General features: G+C 40.2%; 1 protein-coding gene across 1 annotated transcript in view; it reads right to left on the bottom strand.

Moving 5' to 3' along the window:
- The window catches only part of LOC147365365 (uncharacterized), a 74,305-nt gene that overhangs the window by 48,653 nt on the left and 1,197 nt on the right, over positions 1 to 24,455 (bottom strand). The gene's annotated exons all lie outside the window — the stretch shown is intronic.

Raw genomic sequence — 24,455 nt, 5'->3', positions numbered from 1 at the left:
AGGAGGATCTTAGTTTACAGATACCAACTACCCACCTTTGGGAGAAAATCAATCATTCTTTGAAAAATTTTTAAATCATTCTTTTAAAAATTGTACTCAGGTGCTTTTTGGGTCTTTAGGTGCAAAAGTCCAAAGGCTTCTCAAGGCTTCATAAGGACTATTCCTTAATGTTCAAACTACAGCGTAATTGCACTTATCTCACATGGTAGCAAAGTAATGCTCAAAATTCTCCAAGTCAGGCTTCAACAGTACGTGAACCATGAAATTCCAGATGTTCAAGCTGGATTTAGAAAAGGCAGAGGAACCAGAGATCAAATTGCCAACATCCATTGGATCATTGAAAAAGCGAGAGAGTTCCAGAAAGACATCTACTTCTGCTTTATTGACTATCCCAAAGCCTTTGACTGTGTGGATCACAACAAACTGTGTAGAATTCTTTAAGAGATGGGAATACCAGACCACCTGACCTGCCTCCTGAGAAATCTGTATGGAGGTCAAGAAGCAACAGTTAAACCGAACATGGAACAAGAGACTGGTTCCAAATCAGGAAAGGAGTACATCAAGGCTATATATTGTCACCCTGCTTATTTAACTTATATGCACAGTACATCATGCGAAATGCCAGGCTAGAGGAAACACAAGCTGGAATCAAGATTGCCGGGAGAAATATCAATAACCTCAGATATGCATATGACACCACCCTTATGGCAGAGAAGAACTAAAGAGCCTCTTGATGAAAGTGAAAGAGGAGAGTGAAAACGCTGGCTTAAACCTAAACATTCAGAAAACTAAAATCATGGCATCCAGTCCCATCACTTCATGGCAAATAGATGGGGAAACAATGGAAACAGTGGCAGACTTTATTTTAGGGGGACTCCAAAATCACTGCAGATGGTGACTGCAGCCATGAAATTAAAAGACGCTTGCTCCTTGGAAGAACAGCTATGATCGGCCTAAATAGCATATTAAAAAGCAGAGACATTACTTTGCCAACAAAGGTCTGTCTAGTCAAGGCTATGGTTTTTCCAGTAGTCATGTATGGATGTGAGAGTTGGACTATAAGGAAAGCTGAGCGCCGAAGAATTGATGCTTTTGAACTGTGATGTTGGAGAAGACTCTTGAGAGTCCCTTGGACTGCAAGGAGATCCAACCAGTCCATCCTAAAGGAGATCAGTCCTGAATATTCATTGGAAGGACTGAAGCTGAAGCTCCAATACTTTGGCCACCTGATGCAAAGAACTGACTCATTGGAAAAGACCCTGATGCTGGGAAAGATTGTTGGTGATGGACAGGGAAGCCTGGCGTGCTGCAGTCTTTGCTGGGGTCACAAAGAGTCAGACACGACTGAGCGACAGAATTGAAGGACTATTCCAAGAGATCTAGCAACCTCTGGCATGTAATGATGGCCAGCTCCATAATGCAATTTCATACTAGCTCCCCCTCCTTCCTTGCTTCACTCTTTTTCTTATTTCTGTTTCTTGGACCAGTCGCCCTGATACAGGGATAGCACATAAGCCTTGTGCCTCAGGCGATATCTACTTGATGCAGAAACCCCAGCTAAGACTGGGCCTGCCTAATACTACCGAAGAGAGTCTGGGACTGTGCTGCAGGTACTACTGGTGCCCAGCCCATGTGCCTCGAGGCCTCCGTATTAACAGGACTTGCTTTCCTAACTGCCAGCATTTGCATCTCATGTGCTGCTAGAGGGCTTTCTTTGCCACCCTCAACCAATATTTTCTCTCTTAAATGAGATGTCTTTAAATTTTCTTGATGGTACAGTTTTCCCCATAAAACTTTTAATTGTGATGAAATCCAGTTTATCCAATTTATGTTTTTATCAGTTGTCCTTTTAGTGTTATATATAAAAAATTATTGACTAACTCAAGGTCACTAAAATTTGTTCCAATGTTTCTTCTAGTAGTTTTATAGTTTCTTTACATTTAGATCTAGATCAGTTAATTTTTGTGTATAGTTGAGATAGAGGGTCCAATTTTATTCTTTCACATGTGAATATTCAATTTTCCCAGCACCATGTATTGAAAAGACAATTTTTTCCCCATTGAATTGTCTTAGCATTCTTGTGGAAAATCAACTGACCACAAACCTAAGGGTTTATTTCTGGATTCCCCATTTTCTTCCATTAATCTATATGCCTGTGCCATGCGTGCATGCCAAGTCGCTTCAGTCATGTCCGACTCTGTAACTCCATGGACCGTAGCACTCCAGGGTTCTCTGTCCATGGGATTCTCCAGGCAAAAATACTGGAGTGGGTTGCCATGCCCTCCTCCAGGGGATCTTCTTGACCCACGATCAAACCCGCGTCTCTTACGTCTCCTGCATTGGCAGGCGAGTTCTTTACCACTAGCGCCACCTGGGAAGCCCATCTGTATGTCTATTCTGTGCCAAAAACACATTGTCTTGATTATTGTAGTTTTGTAGTAAAGTTTGAAGTTGGGAAGTGTAAGTTCTCCAAATGCTTTTGGACTCCAAAGCCATAAAATATTTTTATATGGTTTTCTAAAACTTTTATTTTTTGCCCTTCTCACTTATACCTTTTATCTACTTGGAATTTATTTTAGCACATGGTGGGAGGCAGGGCTCTAAAGTCATGCATCTAAATTGTATTAACATTTTTTTTTTTAAAGTCCTTTCTTCAAGTGACCCACCAAGCAAGCCTCTTACAAATCAACTCTCCATCTAGGCAGGCCTCTATTTGGGGATCCTATTCTGTTCCACTGGTCATTTTTTTCTATCCTGAACCAGCATCACCCTTCCTTAATTACTGAAGATTTTAAGAAGGTAATCTGTAAAGCAATTCTCCCCATCTTGTTCTTCTTCACGAGTGTATTTTTGGCTCTTATATATAAATTATAGATACACCTTGACAAAATTACATACATACATATACACACACTATGTATTTCATGGCTATAGAACTACTTTTCAGAGATTCAATTTCTTCTAGAGATAGCTGCAGGAAGACATTTTCTAAGACTACCAATTGTAATCTAATTTTCAAAGTTTTTATCATAAACTTAATATCTTTTATCTTATTAAATGTTGGAAGCATTTCTAAGCCTTCTTTTTCATTCCTATTATTATTTGTTTATGCATTCTCTTTTTTTTCTTGATGAATCTTGCTAGAAGTTTGCTGTTTTATGATTCTTACATTGGCCTTGTACAGCAAAGGCCTCATGCTGACCTTTGTTTACTATGTTACTACTTTCCTCTCTTACTGTTACTGTCTCCTCACATACATTTTGTTTATTCTGCTGTTTCTTTTCTAATTTCCTAAATTTTATGAACTGAGCATTAATTGCTAGCCTTTCTTCATTTCTAATGGAAGCATTTAAGACAATAAGTTTCCCTCAATGCTCTGTCTAGCTGTCACTTTTCACTTATAAAATTTCCAGTTGGTTCTGTTTCTCTAGTTTCCATTTCTCTGCTGAGATTCCCCATCTGTTTACTCACATTTTTCAAGGAAAAATCCATCTTTTTCTTTAAACCCTTGAACAATGTATTTGTAAAAGCTGTTTTAAAGTCTATGTGTACTTATTCCAACATCCAGGGTCATATCTGTTTCTATTGGCTACTTATCTCTTGATTAAGGGTCACATTCCCTTGTTTCTTGAGTTAGTTGTCCAATAATTTCTTCCTGTGCATGGAACAATTTTGGCTGCTACACTGTGAGGAACTCTATGATACTGTTTTTCTTTAAAGCTTGTTGAGTTTTTTTCTGGCACATTGTTGATTACACTTATTTGCCTTGATCCTATTCTGGTTTTGTCCTTAATTTAAGGCATGGACCTTACTGGAGTTTCAACTGAATGCCCAGGTACTCAATAAGATCCCTCCAGTCTGGATGGATTGGAACTCCACAATCTTCCAGCAATGGTGTTTCTGTTAAGTTCTCAGTCCCCTAATAGTCACTCCTGGCTGATCTCACAATGGCCTTGACTTACATATGTTGAGTCAAGCACTTAGCCACACTCCTGAACACAACCTCCTATGAGATTCCCCTCTTCACAGCTCCATCATTTTGGGGGTACTGGCTCACAAACTACAGTCACCTCAGCAACTCAAATCTGATCTCTGCCTCTTCTACTCAGCTGCTCTGCACTTCGGCCCACCTCTTGCTCCACACACCAAAAAGTGCTCCTGTTCCCAAAAGGGAAGGCAATCATAAAGGTCACTTCACATTTCCCTTGTGTTTAAGGATCACTGACCTGTGCTGTTGTCCACTGCTGGAGAGCAGTCATCTTCTGTGCTTTGCCACTTTCATACTCATTTATGGCACGAAGCTAAGCCTAACATCCGGAGAAGGCGATGGCACCCCACTCTGATACTCTTGCCTGGAAAATCCCATGGGTGGAGGAGCCTGGTAGGCTGCAGTCCATGGGGTTGCTAAGAGTCAGACACAACTGAGTGACTTCACTTTCACTTTTCATTTTCATGCACTGGAGAAGGAAATGGCAACCCACTCCAGGGTTCTTGGCTGGAGAATCCCAGGGACAGGGGAGCCTGGTGGGCTGCCGTCTATGGGGTGGCACTGAGTTGGACACGACTGAAGTGACTTAGCAACTTAGCAAAGCCTAACATCAGTTATTACATCAAGTATAGAAACAGCAATCCCCATCATTTCTTAATATGCAACATTTTTAACACTCAGTTTAAAGACTCTCAAATTCCCACTATTTTCTAAGTGGTTCATAAGTATGTTTCTTAGTCTCCAAACATAAGCTTTTCATGTTTTTTCAGTGCATATTTCTTATTTAATCCCAATGTGATCAAAGAAAGCAATATGTATGATACCATTCTTTTGAAATTTGTTCAGACTTCCTTTATATATCAATATATGGTCACAAATATTCCACTGAAAGATGTGTTTCTGCAGTTTTGGGGTGGAATGTTCTGTGTGTCCATTGAATCAAATATATTCATTGTTTCTATATTCTTTTTGATTTTTGTCTGCTTGATCTACCACTGAGAAATTGGTAGTAAAATCATTCATTATAATTTGTGGGACTTCTCTACAGTTCTCTGTTGATTCTGCTGATTCGATTCTTAAATCTAGTGACTCTCTTTATTTTTAGTAATGCTCTTAGCTTTAAAATCTTACTTTTTCTGATAGTGATAGATTTATACTAGCTTTTCTGTTTGCTTGATGTATACTTTTCATGCTTTTATTTTCAACCTTCTTATATTCTTATTTTTAGCTGTATCTTTTGTGAACATTTATAGACATTCAGTTCAGTCCTGTTTCATTACTGTTTCATTACTGTCCCCCAGCAACACTTGGCATAGTAGCTTGTGATGAAGCTTCATAATAGCTTTCTCATTTTTTGTTCAGCTTTGGAAACTGGTAAAACATAGGGAAGATTAGTAGCTGGAGGGTAGAAAGTGTTTGAGTCTATTAGAAGGTCATGGGGAAAAAAAGTATAGTAAAAAAAGAAACATCAATTTGTGGGAATGATCTTCAAATGAATCAGATACTATATGAGACATATCAAGTTAAGAGAAAACAAGAAATTACAGTTTTCAGTTCAGTCACTCAGTCGTGTCTGATTCTTTGCAACCCCATGACTGCAGCACGCTAGGCTTCCCTGTCCATCACCAACTCCCAGAGCCTACTCAAACTCATGTCCATCACATTGGTGATGCCATCCAACCATCTCATCCTCTGTCGTCCCCTTCTCCTCCTGCCTTCAATTTTCCCAGCATCAGGGTCTTTTGCAATGAGTCAGTTCTTCGTATCAAGTGGCCAAAGTACTGGAGTTTCAGCTTCAGCATCAGTCCTTCCAAGGAATATTTTGGACTGATCTCCTTCAGAATGGACTGGTTGGATCTCCTTTAAGTCCAAGGGACTCTCAAGAGTCTTCTCCAACACCACAGTTCAAAAGCATCAATTCTTTGGTGCTTAGCTTTCTTTATAGTCCAACTCTCTCATCCATACATGACTACTGGAAAAACCATAGCTTTGACTAGACAGACCTTCGTCAGTAAAGTAATGCGTCTGCTTTTTAAAATGCTGTCTAGGTTGGTTATAGCTTTTCTTCCAAGGAGCGTCTTTTAATTTCATGGCTGCAGTCACCACCTGCAGTGATTTTGGAGCCCAAGGAAATAAAATGTCACTGTTTCCATTGTTTCCCCATCTATTTGCCATGAAGCGATGGGACTGGAGCCATGATCTTCGTTTTCTGAATGTTGAGATTTAAACCAACTTTTTAACTCTCCTCTTTCACTTTCATCAAGAGGCTCTTTAGTTCTTCTTTACTTTCTGCCATAAGGGTGGTGTCATATGCATATCTGAAGTTATTGATATTTCTCCCAGCAATCGTGATTCCAGCTTGTGCTTCTTCCAGCCCAGCATTTCACATGATGTACTCCACATATGTTAAATAAGTGGGGTGACAATATACAGCCTTGACGTACTCCTGATTTGGAAGCAGTCTGTTGTTCCATGTTCAGTTCTAATTGTTGCTTCTTGACCTGCATACAGGTTTCTCAGGAGGCAGGTAAGGTGGTCTCGTATGCCCATCTCTTTCAGAATTTTTCACAGTTTGTTGTGATCCACACAGTCAAAGGCTTTGGCATAGTTAATAAAACAGAAGTAGATGTCTTTCTGGAACTCTCTTGCTTTTTGGATGATCCAGCAGATGTTGGCAATTTGATCTCTGGTTCCTCTGCCTTTTGTAAATCCAGCTTAAACATCTGGAAGTTCAAAGTTCAAGTACTTTTGAAGCCTGGCTTGGAGAATCTTGAGCATTATTTTGCTAGTGTGTGAGATGAGTGCAATTGTGCGGTAGTTTGAACATTCTTTGGCATTGCCTTTCTTTGGGATTAGAATGAAAACTGACCTTTTCCAGTCTTGTGGCCACTGCTGAGTTTTCCAGATTTGCTGGCATATTGAGTGCAGCACTTTCACAGCATCATCTTTTAGCGTTTGAAATAGCTCAACTGGAATTGCATCACCTCCACTAGCTTTGTTCATAGTGGTGCTTCCTAAGGCCCACTTGACTTCGCAACAGTTTTAGAATCTATAAGAAAATGTGTGCACAGATGTGTGTGCGCGTGCTCAGTCCTGTCTCTTTGTGACCCCAGAAACTGTAACTTGCCAGGCTCCTCTGTTCATGGAATTTTCCAGGCACGAATACTAGAGTGGGTTGCCATTTCCTTCTCCAGGAGATCTTCCTGACCGAGGGATTGAACCTGAGTCTTTTGCACCTGCTGCATTGGAAGGCAGATTCTTTACCACTAGTGCCGCCTGCGAAGACTTCTATAAGAATGGGTAGACTTGATGCAATATAGTACAAGCCTGAATGCCTGGACTAAAAGGACATAAAATACCCAAGAATAGGACTGTAAACGACCACTAAAAGGATATAAATATCCAGAACTTATAAAGCAAGACTTGGGATTAAGTAATAAACATAAATGATGAGAACCTATATTTGTATATCTATATGTAATTTGCATCCTAAGGTTTTTGTATTCTAAATGTCTTACTGTGTATGCTATGTGCTGGTCAACTATGATTCATGACTCTCCTTCCCAAACCTTCTCTTCTTCCAGGATTCTTTATTTAAATAAATGACATCCACCCATTCGGTTTGGCCAGAAATCTAGAAGTCAGCCTTGATTCATCCTTTCTTCACAATCAAATCCTATTGACTCTGTCTCTTAAGTATCTCTTGACTCAGTCCACTTTTTCTTCCTCTTCTCCGCCAACTTCCTAATCTATTTCCTCTAACTGCCTCCTAACTGCTTTCTCTACATGTATCTGTACAGGATCATGTCCTCCATTCTGCACATAGTGCCTAGAATGATCTTTTAAAAATGCAAGTGCCCATGTCACTTCCCTGATTAAACATATAAAACAACAAAATAAATAAAAAGGGAACTCCAATGGCTTCCCTCCCATCACTCCCAGAATAGAGACGAAGCCCTCAGTGAGGCCCCTGAGAACTGGCTCCTGCCTCTCACCACAGCCCCTCTGGCTTTCCTCTCACAGTACTTCAAAATCAATTCAGTGCCGTTGCCTCTGCCTAAAGCACTTTCCCCTCTATTCTTCACCTAGCCTACTTCTCATTTTTCTTGTTTAGCTTGGATATCTCTAAAAATCCACTGTGATCTCCCAAATAGGTTGAAAGCTCCCACAACACCCTGTACTATGTCTGCATAATCTCAGTGCATTTATAGATACTTGTGTAACACTGGTGTCCCCTGCTCTCTTATCAGTTCCATAAGGGCTGGAAGTTGTCTATCTTATTTCTCTTTAGATCTCCAGTCTTTAGCATTGTTTCTTGGTACACGGTAGGATCTTAATATTTGGCAAATGATCAACACACCAAAGACTGAATGAATGATCACTGAATAGAGAATCTGTGATATATTAGAGGAGTATCAAGCAAAGCTCTATCCTCAGAAATCTAAGGAAATCCTTCCTTCAGAGGAGGATTAGTAATTAACATAGGGAACATATGAGGACCATATGAATGGTTCTTTTATGATTCTTTATGTTTCCCTTTGTTCGGGTTTCTGCCTGGAAGAACCAGGCTTGGGATTTTCGTATACTCAAACCATACCAGTAAAATACAGAAGGAGGATAATCTGTGTCTCCACGTTTCGCAGGAGGAAATTGAAGTTCAGAGATCAAAATAACTGTTTATTGTCTCAAAGCAGTTTTGCGACCTTTGAATTATAATGATGCTATTATGTTTTCTGTGTTTGACATTGAGGTATGGCCACTATTCTAAAGCTGTTTTCATGATTAAATAAGGCCGGTGAGTAGACAGTTTGATTCTAAATCCTAAAAATGTTTCCAACTGAATGTCAGTATAATGCAGTCATCCTTCCTTCCTGAGGTAACAACACTGTTCTCAAAATAGAGATTCTGCCTCACAGAATACATCATAATGAGGGTGAACTAAGTTATGAAAACAAGACTCTGTGCATCAGACTTCCAAGTCATCTGGGTCAATGAAGTGCAATTCTCTCTAGATTGAATTCTCTTTTCTTTGGCCACAGCTCTTCCAACATAGCTTCCTAGCGGCATCATGCATTTTCCTCTAAACATGATGTTCCAGTTGTGTGACTAACAACAGACCAATTTGACAAGAGTTACTCACTGCTTGACCAAGCCTATCACCACTTCCATTAAATGCAGGGTGGTTCTAAGTGAGTGCTCTCTCAGACACTCCTCCTTGGGGCCTGGGTGTGCCCTCACAATCTGGTCCAGTAAGTGTGAGACAATCCAGTAAACTCTGGGCCGAACTGGGCTGATTTCATTTTTTGTTTCAATCATAGTCATCTAACTGTTGAGACTCTTGGTCATTTTAAGGAAAAACTGACAGAATTTACTCAAATGTTTGCATAATGTAGCCTAATTCTATGGCAACAGAAAGGAAATCACTGAAAGAACAAAATTTCTAGTGGAAGAATCATGGCAAGTATGTGACTAAGAAAAGTCTCTATTCAACTGTACCTTTTACTGGCCAATTACTTGAAAAAAGTGCCTAAAGTATTTTTGAGCTCTCTAATCCTCAAAACTTTCAAGTCGCTTGTGGATATACTATTTCATGTGGCTTGCTTTTTTCTTTTACATTCTCAACATAGCAAAATGCTGTGAGAATGATTAGTGACTGATATTGTATTTAACAAAGTCATCATTAAGTTTTATTTCTCATTCCATAATTTCCACAGAGAATTTCTAATATGTCTAAACATGTTAAAGGAATGACTGAAAGGGAGATAATAAAGTAATGATCAAGAGTTTAACAAATAATTAGAAAAACAAGACAAACATATTCAAGTATGCAGTGATAAAAAGCAAAATGTAATCAAATGCTAGACTGTACGGTACCCAGAGTTAGTGAGGATGCAGAGAAATAAACAAGTTAAAACACTGTTACTGAGGAAGTTAACTGATAAACCCTTTTTTTTTTTTTTTAAGAAAATTTTGAAGATCTATTAAATTTTCTATCATGATTTTTCTTTTCCAAAATGCAGACATAAAATTTAGATGTGAGTCTTACAACTGGACCTCCCTAGTGGCTCAGACTGTAATAAATCTTCCTGCAATGTGGGAGACTGGGGTTCAATCCCTGGATCGAGAAGATCTCTTGGAGAAGGGAATGGCTACCCACTCCAGTATTCTTACCTGGAGAATTCCATTCCTGGTACCTGCTCATGCCTTTAAATTTTTAGCTTCTCAGGTGGTGCCAATGGTAAAGAATCCGCCTGCCAATGCAGGAGACAAAGATGTGTGTTCAATCTTTGGGTTGGGAAGATCCCCTGGAGGAGGAAACGGCAACCCATGGAAAATCACATGAACAGAGGAGGAGCCTGGCAAGCTCCATGGGGTTACAAAAGAGTCATGGCTACTTTTTTGTTTTTAATTTTTTTCATGGAAAACTTTAAACACATACAAAAATAGAAAAATGCATTTTCATGTACACATCACCAAACCACACATCATTTTATTTTCTTGGAACATTCATCCTCTGAAAATAATCACAAAACTTACTTCATCATACTTTTCAGTAAAAGGGAAAGTGTTAGTCATTCAGTTGTGTCCGACTCTTTGACACCCCATGGATTGTGGCCCTCCAGGCTCCTCTGTCCATGGGATTGCCCAGGCAAAAATATTGGAGTGGGTTGCCATTCCCTTCTCCAGGGGATATTCCCAACCCAGGGATAGAATCCTGGGCTCCTGCACTGCACACAGATTCTTTACCATATGAACCATCAGAGAAGCCCTTGTCACCTCATATAGGTCTTCCATGACCATTTTACTTAAAACTGTATCCCCAATCCTCAGAATGGAGGAAAATATTTGCAAACAAAAAAACTAATGAGGGATTAATCTCCAAAATATACAAACAGTTCATGCAGCTCAATATTAAAAAAACAAACAAGAAATGGGTGGAAGACCTAAAAAGACCTTTCTCCAAAGTAGATATACAGATGGCCAATAGGCACATGAAAAGATGCTCAACATCACTGATTATCAGAGAAATTCAAATACAAACTATAAGGAGGCATCATCTCACACTTATCAGAATGGCCATCATCAAGAAGTTTACAAATAATAAATGCTGGAGAGGGTGTGGAGAAAAGAGAACCCTTCTACACTGTTGGTGGGAATGTATACTGGCACAGCCACCATGGAAAACAGTATGGAGGTTCCTTAAAAAACTAAAAATAGAGCTATTATATGACCCAGCAATCCCACTCCTAGGCATATAGCCAGAGAAAACCATAATTCAAAAGGATGCATGCACACCATGTCCATTGAGCACTATTTACAATAGCCAGACCATGAAAGCAACTAAATGTCCATCGACAGGGGAATGGATAAAGAAGACATGTACACATATACAATGGAATATTTCTCAGCCATAAAAAGGAATGAAATAGTGCCATTTGCAGAGACATGGATGGACCTACAGACTGTCATAGGCTTACTAAAGTAAGTCAGGAAGAGAAAAACAAACATATAATATCCCTTATATGTGGAATCCAAAAAAAAGGTACAGATGAACTTATAAACAAACTTACAACTACCAAGGGAGGAAGGAGGAGTGGAATGACTTAGGAGACAGACTGATAAAATATACATTACTGTGTATAAAATAGACATGAGACCCTACTTTATAGAGAACAGGGAACTCGACTCAATGCTCTGTGGTGACCTAAATGGGAACGAAATCTAAATAAGAGAGGATACACATATATGTGTAACTGATTCACTTTGCTGTACAGCAGAAACTAACACACCATTGTAAAGCAACTATACTCCAATAAAAATTTTTTAAAGACTGTATTCCCAACACATCCCTATTTGTCCCTATTTCTCATCATAACATTTATTATTTCTAACATATTATACTTAACAATATTACACTTCCTGTTTGCAATGCATTAAACTGTATGAAGACAGAGATTATCAAATTTTTTCATTGGTATACCCCATACCTAGAACAACGCCTGGCACACAGAAGGGCTTAATGATTAACAAATGAACGTGTATTGATATGGAGAGATGTCCATGATATGGTAAGTTTAAAGAAATATAAAACTACATCACAGTTTAAATAATAATATACCATGCTGAGGGGAAAGAAGTGGATTGTGACAGAGGCAGTAGCACTCACCCACTTCACTCCACATTTCTCAGCTTACCTGCAGTTATGGCCAATAAACTGCAATTGGAAGGGGAGAATTATGGGCCGAGGCAGTAAAAAGTCCATGTGAGATTTTACAGTCTCTTTTCATTGCTATGGTGACCAAAGGGGCCTTGTATTCCAGGGTGTGACTGCAGCATGTGGACTCTCCAGTACCCTGGGTCTCTGAATGACTGCATGAGGAAACGGTCCTGCCAATCTGTGTAAGACACGTAGCACTGGCAGGAAATAAACCTTTGCTGTGTTAAATCACTGAGATTTTGGGGGTTGTTTGTTAATAGAGACATAATCTAGCTTATCCAGATGAATACATGTAGAAAAACTAGTATTCATTAAGCTCTTTCTATATGCCAGGAACTACACTGAACACTTTACACATTATCTTATTAAAACCCTCACAAACCCCCATAAGCCATTACTATCACGCTGAGGAAAGTGAGGCAGCCTGAGGGCAAATAACCAGTCCAAGGCTGCCAGCTAAATGCAGAAGTTGGAAATGGAACCCAGGCAGTTTGGAGTACAAGCTACCAAGCTGTTAACAGGAGTTATCCCTGAGGGCAGGGTTATGGGGACTTACTACTCTTCGTTCTACATTTCTGTAATGTTGCAAATTTTAAAATAATCATTCATTACCTTTGCAGTAAGCAATAAGCAAACAGATAAATGACGTGTTAGATACTTAAAGACTGTGAATTCAGAGACGGAAGTCAAGTGACCGCTGGAGTTTGGTGTAATTAAGAAACGTCTAAAAATGGCCCTCTACCATCCATATAGGCATGCCTGGTTTTATAGGTGAATTTCAGCATGGGAATCATATTATATTTCATAATAAAACCGGATTTTTTTCTAGGAGAATAATATTCTTATATATTTTAACTTTTGGCAAGAAAGGAATTAATAAAAATGGCCATGCCTATAGCATTATGAATATTGTAGTTCAGGGAATGTTTTGCAGGTTTCCCAGGAAAGTCATCCTTTAATACCTGCAACAAGTTGGTTCCAACTGGGCTATCTTGGAGATAACAAAATATGCAGATGCTCAAGTCCCTTATATAAAATGGCCTGTTATTTGCACACAGTCTACACACATCCTCCCCATATATTTTATTTTTTTCCCCATATACTTTAAATCATCTCTGAATTACTCATAATACCTAATACAATGCAAATGCTATGTAAATAGTTGCTGATGCTTGGCAAATTCAAGTTTGGCTTTTTAGAACTTTCTGGAATTCTTTTTTTTAAGGTTTTGCTCCATATTTGGTAGAATCCATGGATGCACACTTGTAGATACAGAGGGTCAACTGTACTTCATGGCAAATAGATGGGGAAAAAATGGAAAACAGTGACAGACTATATTTTCTTGGGCTTCAAAATTACTGCAGTGACTGAAGCCACGAAATTAAAAGACACTTGCTCTTTTCTTAGAAGAAAAGCTATGATAAACCTAGACAGTATATTAAAAAGCAGAAGTATCACTTTGCTGACAAAGGTCCAATAGTCAAAGCTATGGTTTTTCCAGTAGTCATGTACGGATGTGAGAGTTGGACCATTAAGAAGGCTCAGTGCCGAAGAACTGAATCTTTCCAATTGTGGTGTTGGAAAAGACTCTTGAGAGTCCCTTAGACTGCAAGGAGATTAAACCAGTCAATCCTAAAGGAAATCAACAATAAATACTTGTTGGAAGGACTGATGCTGAAGCTGAAGCTCCAATACTTTGGCAAAGAGCCAAGTCATTGAAAAAGACCCTGATGCTGGGAAAGACTGGGGGCAAGAGGAGAAGGGGGCAGAAGAGGATGAGATGGTTAGATAGCATCACTGACTCAATGGACATGAGTCTGAGCAAACTCTAGGAGATAGTGAAGGACAGGGAAGCCTGGCTGCAGTTCATGGGGTTGCAAAGAGTCAGACGTGACTTAGTGACTGAACAACAACAGCTGTATTTAACAGTGGTCTTTAAAAAAAATGCAATAATAAAAAAATAATTCCTTACAGCTAAATATGGCTGTATTAAATGTATTTTTAACTTCTCTGTTCAGTGATATTAAAACATATATGGCATAATATATAATAATACGGTGTATAAGTAGCTTTGCTGGCTGCCCATGATCTGAATCCCCGTTTTGGGAACTGAACAACATTTGACTTTGGACAAGGGGAAACTGAAAGGCCAAAATTCTGGTTGTCCCAGATTCTGAGCAGCTCACTGGGCTACTGGCTGCTTCTATCATCATTGTCTGATCTCGGGTCTCACCAGGCTTCCCACCGATTCCGTAAACTAGTAATCCTTCCAGAATTGGTTTCTCCTGCATAGAAGGAAGAACTTCACTACCAACCCAGGCAAACTGACAGCTATATAATCTGAAGGCACAGTTTAGGAGAAATGAACCACCTTTGAAAGATTCAAGAAGAAGACCTAAATCTATAACGCAACAATAAATGCCATGAAAGCACTTTGACCAGACCTGAGATACACTGCATACCACCACATTTCTCCCAGCCTTTTGCTTCCTATCCAGGATTTTCTGTCATCTCTGAGTGTTCCCTGACTCCATGCATAAAACACCTATGCTTAACTCCCATCTTTCATCTTTCATTTGTAATATCCCAGTTTCAGACAGGTGTCATTATGGAACATGATCTACTCAACAGTAAAAATGCTTTTAAGTTTGTGGTTGAATGTTACAGAAAACAAATCTCTGAACTAGTTTTTTAGGTTAGGTTCAAAAGTATAAAATAAAATACAACCTCACCAGTAAGAAAATGAAAATTCCCCAAATTTCATTTGCCTGATCTCACAGTATTCATTTGAGAACCAAATGAAGCAATTTATTTAAGATATACCGACTGTAAGATGCACTATTAGTTTTTCTTACTGGTATATAATAAAAAACTAGTTTATTATAAACCACTAAGAAAGAAAAATATGGCCAGTTAAAAACTACAACACATACTTTCTTCTTCTATAACACATACTTCTTTGGAATGTTAACTCTTAGTAAAAGAGTCCTTTATACTTAACTAAACATGGATCATTATACCTAGTTCTTGTGCATACACTGAGAGAAAAATATGAAGAAAATAAATCGGTTAAGGTATTCTTAAAACTTCTCACTGAATCCAACATCCTGAATCACTTTTCAATTCAATCACTGATATTCATTTTTTCCCACATAATATCATTATCCATCCCAACAAGAATGTTGGTGATGCAGTATTTGTTATAACAAACTGAAAAATGTTTTTCTGCTTCAAAATGGCAACACAGGAGAATCCTGAAACCACCTCTCACAGACACACTGAATCTATAGCTACACACACACCAATTTCCTTCGAAAGATATCTGGAAACTAACTGAGCAACTCATACACATCAGATGAACCAAACCCCCCAACATCTAAATGGGTAAGTGGGACACAATCTCACCATAAACCTCATCCCGTGCAGTGACATAAAACCAGCAGAGAACTCACAACTCAGCTTCCCCCAGAGGACTGAAGGGTTTGGACCCCACTGCTGGTATCACAACTCTTACGACTTCCACCTGAGAAAAGGACCCCAAAACATCGGCTCTGAAAGCCAACAGGGATTGCAGACATGAGACCCACAAGGGTATAGCAAACTAATCCAATAGATAGTTCTTAGACTGTGTGGATTCCCTGTGGTTAAACCCCAGGGCCCAGCACAGGGGCAGCAGACTGAAATGAACCTAGTCTTTCCGTGAAAGAGGCTAGTCACTAACCTTAAAAGCCCAAGGGACAGGCTTCTAACTTAAAAGGCTTCCAAGGGCTGACTATTGCTCTCCAGAAACCGCGGAGGCTGGTAGGTTCATCTTCCTGCTCTCCTCCTGCCTCGTCCAGGTTGCCAGGATCTTTCAGAAAGGGGCTCATGTGCATGTCTGATGCCCCAGGTTTTGTGGCTGCTGCCCAGAGGATGCCACTTGCTCTCCTGGCTTTGGTGGCCAGTGAGGCTTCTGCTTAAGGGTCTCACTGGACTGTAACAAACAGAGAAACACCTTTTCACTAGTTATCCCTCCCAGGCCCAGGGTGGAGGGAGCAGACTGAACTGACCAGTCTTTCTATGAGAGAAGACTATTAGCTCTGTTAATAGCTGTGGCCAGAGGGGATGACTACCCTCCTCTCCACAGACTAGGGAGGCCAGTGGGCACCACCTTAATGCTGTCTCTGTGCCCCACTCTATACTGCTTGCGTCTCTGAGAAAGGCGCTTTTGCACACATCTGCCACCTGGGGTTTTTTGACTGCCCCTCAGAGGTCTGGCACCAGTGACCAGTGGACCCTGTGTTCATGGGTTCAATGGGATGATAGCAAAAAAGAAAAAAAGTTTTAAACTGGCTATCCCTTCAGGGCTCAGCAGAGAGGACGCAGACAGATTCATTTACCAGTCCTCCCCTGAAGGAAAATATTCACATACTAAAGTGTGCTGCCTGAGAGTCTGGCTTCCATTTAGTCCGCCTCTAGGTGCTGACTGAGATCCTCCCCTTTGGCATGCAGACAAATCTTGGCAGATCCTCAATTACTGGGAGCCTGTAAGAACACAGAGGGCTGCTTGGATAACCACAAAGGTTTAAGTGAGAGGCATGAGCTACTACAGGGTTGAAGAAATTCCATCTTCTGAATCAGACCACTCCTTCCAGACTGAGACATGGCATTAAGCCAATACAGACAGTCAGGGAAAATTATATCCACAGAGAAATAAGTTCCAAGGAAAAGAACAAGATAAAATCCCAGAAAAAGACTTTAATGACATGGAGTTAAATTCAGAATAATCTAATGTTGTAAGGGTGGTGGGTTAGTCAGTTATAAACATGGAAAATAACTACAACTACTGTAATTTGTTAATGCATACACAAGATAAAAAGATGCAAATTGTGAAATCAAAAATATAAAATGTGAAGGGGGGTAAAGCTTCAGAATGTGTGCAAACTTAAGTTATTATCAACTTAGAATAGACTGTTAACAAATATAGCATATTGCATGTGAGCCTTATGATAACCACAAAGCAAAAAACTATAGTAGGTATACAAAAGATAAAGAAATTAAAGGTTACCACTACAGAAAATCACCCATCACAACAGAAGAGAGCAAGAGAAGAAGAGAACAAACGAATTACAAAACACCCAGAAACCAATCAGCAAAATGGCAATAAGCTCATACTTATTAATACTTTATATATAAATGTTATAAATTCTCCAATTGAAATATACAGAATGGCTGATGGATAAAAATATATGCTGTCTATCAGAGACATCAGCTTTAAGAATACACAGAGACAAAAAGTGACAAAAATAGTCTATGCAAACAAAAACCAAAGAAAACTGTGGTAGCTATATCTGCATCAGACAAAAGACTTAAAGACAAACCTATAATAGGAGATGAAGAAGAATGATAAAGGGGTCAATCCAATAAGAAGATATAGCATTTATAGATTTACATGTATCTAACATTGAAGCAGAGGAGACTGGTGGCCTATAGTCCACGGGGGCGCGCAGAGTCAGACACAACTGAAGCAACTTAGCAAACACACACACACAACATAGGAACTGTGGAAAATTCTTAAAGAGATGGGAATACGAGACCGCCTGACCTGCCTCCTGAGAAACCTGCATGCAGGTCAAGAAGCAACAGTTAGAACCAGACATGAAACAATGGACTGGTTCAAAATTGAGAAAGGAATACGTCAAAGCTGTATATTGTCACCTCGCTTATTTAACTTATATGCAGAGTACATCATGCGAAATGCCGGGCTGGATGAAGCACAAGCTGGAATCAAGATGGCCAGGAGAAATATCAATAACCTCAGATACGCAGATGATACCACCCTATGGCAGAAAGCAAAGAACTAAAGAGCCTCTTGATAAAAGTGAAAGAGGAGAGTGAAAAAGATGGCTTAAAACTCAACATTCAAAAAACAAAGATCATGGCATCCGGTCCCATTACTTTACTGGTAAATAAATAGGGAAACATGGAAACAGTGAGACTTTATTTTCTTGGGCTCCAAAATCACTGCAGATGGTGACTCCAGCCAAGAAATTAAAAGATGCTTGCTCCTTGGAAGAAGTTCAGTTCAGTCGCTCAGTTATATCTGACTCTTTGCAACCCCATGGACTGCAGCAAGCCACGATTCCTTGTCCATAACCAACTCCTGGTGCATGCTCAAACTCATGTCCATTGAGTCAGTGATGCCATCCAACCATCCCATCCTGTCATCCCCTTCTCCTGCCTTCAATCTTTCCCAGCATCAGGGTCTTTTCCAGTGAGTCAGTTCTTCCTATCAGGTAGCCAGAGTACTGGAGCTTCAGCATCAGTCCTTCCAATGGATATTCAGGACTGATTTCCTTTAGGATTGACTAGTTGGATCTCCTTGCAGTCCAAGGGATTCTCAAGAGTCTTCTCCAGTACCACAGATCAAAAGCATCAATTCTTTAGCACTCAGCTTTCTTTATAGTCCAACTCTCACATCCATACATGACCACTGGAAACTGCATAGCTTTGACTATACAGACCTTTGTCGGTAAACTAATGCCTCTGCTTTTTAATATGCTATCTAGATTTGTCATAGTTTTCTTCCAAGGAGCCAGAGTCTTTTAATTTCATGGCTACAATCACCATCTGCAGTGATTTTGAAGCAACCCATCAACAGAAAACTGGATTAAAGATTTACTGAGCATGGCCCCGCCCATCAGAGCAAAACCCAGATTCCCCCACAGCCAGTCCCTCCCATCAGCAAGCTTCCATAACCCTCTTATCCTTATCCATCAGAGGACAGATAGAATGGAAACCACAATTACAGAAAACTAACCAAACTGATCACTTGTCTAACAAGTGATTACAGCCTTGTCTAACTCAATGAAACTATGAGGCAAGCCTTGTAGGGCCACCCACGATGGACGGGTCAGGGTGGAGAGTTTTGACAAAACATGGTCCACTGGAGAAGGGAATGGCAAACCACTTCAATATTCTTGCTTTGAGAACCCCATGAACAGTATGAAAAGGCAAGAAGACAGGACACTGAAAGATGAACTCCCCAGGTTGGTAGGTGCCCAATATGCTACTGGAGAACAGTGGAGAAACAGCTCCAGAAAGAATGAAGAAGCTGAGCCAAAGCTAAAACAGTGCCCAGTTGTGGATGTGACTAATGATCAAAGTAAAATCTGATGCTCTAAAGAACAATATTGCATAGGAACCTGGAATGTTAGGTCCATGAATCAAGGTAAATTGGAAGTGGTCAAACAGGAGATGGCAAGAGTGAACATCAACATTTTAGGAATCAGTGAACAAAAATGGACTGGAATGGGTGAATTTAATTCAGATGACCATTATATCTACTACTGTGGGCAAGAATCCCTTAGAAGAATGAAGTAGCCCTCACAGTCAACAAAAGAGTCCAAAATGCAGTACTTGGGTGCAACCTCAAAAATGACAGAATGATCTCTGTTTGTTTCCAAGGCAAACCATTCAATATCACAGTATTCCAAGTCTATGCCCCAACCACTAAAACCGAAAAAGCTGAAGTTGAATGATTCTATGAAGACCTACAAGACCTTCTAAAACTAACACCAAAAAAATATATATCCTTGGGAGAAAAGGCATGACCAACCTAGATAGCATATTGTAAAGCAGAGACATTATTTTACCAACAAAGGTCCGTATAGCCAAAGCTATGGATCACTCTTCTACCCTGTTGGCTCAGACGGTAAAGCACCTGCCTATAGTGCAGGAGACCTGAGTTTGACCCCTGGGTCAGGAAGATACGATCCCCTAGAGAAGGAAGTGGCAACCCACTGCAGTACTCTTGCCTGGAAAATCCCATGGATGGAGGAGCCTGGTGGGCTACAGTCCATGGGGTCGCAAAGAGTCAGATATGACTGAGTGACTTCACTTTCACTTTCACTATGGTGTTTCTGGCTTCCCTGGTGGCTCAGACGGTAAAGCGTCTGCCTACAATGTGGGAGACCCGGGTTCGATCCTTGGGATGGGAAGATCCCCTGGAGAAGGAAATGGCAACCCACTCCAGTATTCTTGCCTGGAAAATCCCATGGACTGAGGATCCTTGTAGGCTACAGTCCATGGGGTCACAAAGAGTCGGACACAACTGAGTGACTTCACCTCACTTCATGGTGTTTCCAGTAGTCATGTATGGATGTGAGAGTTGGACTACAAAAAAGGCTGAGTGCCAGCCATTAAAAAGAATACATTTGAATCAGTTCTAATGAGGTGGATGAAACTGGAGCCTATTATACAGAGTGAAGTAAGCCAGAAGGAAAAACATAAATACAGTATACTAACGCATATATATGGAATTTAGAAAGATGGTAACAATAACCCGGTGTACGAGACAGCAAAAGAGACACTGATGTATAGAACAGTCTTATGGACTCTGTGGGAGAGGGAGAGGGTGGGAAGATTTGGGAGAATGGCAATGAAACATGTAAAATATCATGTAGGAAACGAGTTGCCAGTCCAGGTTTGATGCACGATGCTGGATGCTTGGGGCTGGTGCACTGGGAAGGCCCAGAGGGATGGTATGGGGAGGGAGGAGGGAGGAGGGTTCGGGATGGGGAACACATGTATACCTGTGGCGGATTCATTTTGATATTTGGCAAAACTAATACAATTATGTAAAGTTTAAAAATAAAATAAAATTAGAAAAAAAAAATTGAAAAAAAAAAACAATAAAAAAAAAAAATCACTGACTGCAGCTGGGCAGGCTGAAAAACAAAAACAAAAACAAAAAAAAAAGGCTGAGTGCTAAAGAATTGATGCTTTTGATCTGTGGTGCCGGAGAAGACTCTTGAGAGTCCCTTGGACTACAAGGAGATCCAATTAGTCAATCCTAAAGGAAATCAGTCCTGAATATCCATTGGAAGAACTGATGCTGAAGCTCCAATACTCTGGCTACCTGATGGGAAGAACTGACTCACTGGAAAAGACCCTGATATTGGAAAACATTGAAGGCAGGAGAAGCGGGCAACAGAGGATGGGAGGGTTGTTGGATGGCATCAACGACTCAGTGGACATGAGTTTAAGCAAGCTCCAGGAATTGGTGATGGACAGAGAAGCCTGGTGTACTGCAGTCCATGGGGCTGCAAAGAGTCAGACACGACTGAGTGACTGAACTGAGCAACATGGTGACTATAATTAACAATTGTTGTTTAGTTGCTAACTTGTGCCTGATTCTGTTGTGATACTGTGGACTGTAGGCTGCCAGTCTCCTGTCTATGGGATTTCCCAAGCAAGAATACTGGAGTGGGTTGCCATTTTCTTCTCCAGGGGATCCCAACTCAGGGACTGAATTCGCATCTCCTGCATTGTAGGCAGACTGTTCACCACTATATCATCCAGGAAGCCCATAGTTAACAACACTGTACTGTATATCTGAAAGTTGCTAAGAGAACAAATCCTAAATTCTCATCGCACACACACACAATTTGCAATAATGTGAGGTTTATGGATGTTAACTAAACTTACTGTGGTGATCAATTCCCCACATATATAATACATATATCAAAATCATCATGTTGAAGACCTAAAACTAATATTTAATACAATGTTTTATGCCAATTCTATTTTTTTTTAAAACCATTAAAAAAAATCATTAGAGGACACATCAATGGTTCTACTAAACTATAAGTTGATACTGTCACTGGGCTACCTTGAGCTCATCGTGACAGTCAAAGAAAAGAGGGTCACTGTCTGGCCAGACTGACTGAATCTGACTGTTGAGGAAGAACTGGGTTCCCATGGTACAATGAGGGAGTAGTATGTCTTGAACGCAGATCTTCTGGGGTACCTCTTAGAACTCCTGTGGCTTGTGATCAATTTTGTAATTGATTATTTCACTGATAAATTATAAAATCCACAGGGTTCTTTTGCTCAGGAGGAACCTGTTGTAAACATAGGGCCAGAAGTCGAAAGAAAACAAGGTTGTATGTTTCTTTATTGCATGCATGCTAAGTTGCTTCAGTTGTGACCAACTCTTTGTGACCCTACGGATTGTAGGCCACCAGGCTCCTCTCCCCATGGTGATTCTCCAGGCAAGAATATTGGAGTGGGTTGCCATTTCCTTCTCCAGGGGATCTTCCTGATCCAGGGATCTATGTCTCTTACATCTCATGCATTGGCAGGCAAGTTCTTTACCACTAGTGCCACCTAGAGCCAGACAGCCTGGAGTGTGAAGTCAAATGGGCCTTAGGAAGCATCACTAGAACAAAGATAGTGGAGGTGATGGAATTCCAGCTGAGCTATTTCAAATCCTAAAAGATGATGCTGTTAAAGTGCTGCATTCAATATGCCAGCAAATTTGGAAAACTCAGCAGTGGCCACAGGACTGGAAAAGGTCAGTTTTCATTCCCATCCCAAAGAGCAATGCCAAAGAATGTTCAAACTATTGCACAATTACATTCATTTCACATGTTAGCAAGGTAATGCTCAAAATCGTTATAGCTAGGCTTCAATAGAACATGAACTGAGAAGTTCCAGAAGTACAAGCTGTATTTAGAGAAGGCACAGGAACCAGAGATCAAACTGCTAATATCCGTTGGATAGCGGAAAAAGCAAGAGAATTCACGAAAAACATCTGCTTCATTAATGACACTAAAGCCTTTGACTGTGTGGATCACAAAAACACACAGTCAAATTCTTAAAGAGATACCAGACCACCTTACCTGCGGAAAATTCTTAAAGAGATACCAGACCACCTTACCTGCCTCTTGAGAAACCTGCATGCAGGTCAAGAAGCAACAGTTAGAACTGGACATGGAACAATGGACTGGTTCCAAATTGGGAACAGAGTACATCAAGGCTGTATATTGCCACTTTGCTATGTAAGTTGAATATAACTTATATGCAGAGTACATCAAGCAAAATGCTGGACTAAATAGAGGACAAGCTGGAATGAAGATTGCAGGGAGAGATATCAATAACTTCAGATATACAGATGATACCACCCTAATGGCAGAAAGTGAAGAGGAACTAAAAAGCCTCTTGACGAAAGTGAAAGAGGAGAGTGAAAAAGATGGCTTAAAACTCAATATTCAAAAAACAAAGATCATGGTATCTGGTCTCATCACTTTGTGGCAAATAGATGGGGAAACAATGGAAACAGTGAGAGACTTTATTTTCCTGGGCTCCAAAATCACTGCGACAGTGATGGCAGCCATGAAATTAAAAGATGCTTGCTCCCTGGAAGAAAAGCTATGACAAACTTAGACAGTGTATTAAAAGGCAGAGACATTACTGTGCCAATAAATATGGTCTGTATATTCAAAACTATGGTTTTTCCAGTAGTCATGTATGGATGTAAGAGTTGGACCATTAAGAAGGCTGAGTGCTGAAGATTTGATGCTTTCAAACTGTGGTGCTGGAGAAGAATCTTGAGAGTCTCTTGGACTGCAAGGAGATCAAACCAGTCAATCCTAAAGGAAATCATTCGTGCATATTCATTGAGAGGACTGATGCTGAAGCTGAAGCTCCAATACTCTGGCCACCTAATGGGAAGAGCAGACTCATTGGAAAAGACCAATTGCTGGGAAAGACTGAAGGCAAGAGGAGATGGGGATGACCGAAGACGAGATGGTTAGATGGCATCAGCAACTTAATGGGCATGAGTTTGAGCAACCTCTGGGAGATGGTGAAGAACAGAAAATCCTGGCGTGCTTCGTGGGGTCTCAAGGAGTCAGACACGACTGAGCAATAGAACAAGTGTCACCTAGGAAGCCCCTTTCTTAAGATTAGTGTTTACTTTTCTTTATATCTTAATTGTTTTGTATATATGAAGGCAAAAACAAGGATGGATAGAGATATTTGAAGGTTTGAGAACACATCAGAAAGTTATCTGAAATTTAAGTCTCACAAATAAGCAGAAAATGCTAATCCTTTGAACAGTATTAAAAAAAAGGTCAATAAATTGAAATTTATGGTACAAGACAAAGAAGAAGAGCTACTGGCTATATAACTTTGGTTATGTAAAGTAGTTAACATCTCTGAAGTTGTTTCCCAATCTGTGAAATGAGGACACCTGCTAGTTAGGTAAGTCGCTTGGGAGGTGGGAAGTCAGAGAAGTCAGTTTTCTTATCCTAATCCAGGGTTTCTCAACTTTACCAATACTGACATTCAGGCCAGGTCATTGTTTGCTGTGGGGAGCTGTTCTGTATACTGTAAAACATTTAGCAGCGTCCCTGACTTCTACCCACATCACTCTCTATCATCATGTGAGAGGCCAGTAACACTTCTCTCCTAGACTCAAGGTTG

This window comes from Bos grunniens, chromosome 10, assembly GCF_055505025.1.
Source record: "Bos grunniens cultivar Pamir isolate PY7600 chromosome 10, Bosgru_T2T1.0, whole genome shotgun sequence".
NCBI lineage: Eukaryota > Metazoa > Chordata > Mammalia > Artiodactyla > Bovidae > Bos > Bos grunniens.
The sequence above is the reverse complement of the archived record's forward strand: the minus strand, read 5'-3'. Positions and strand labels throughout refer to the sequence as shown.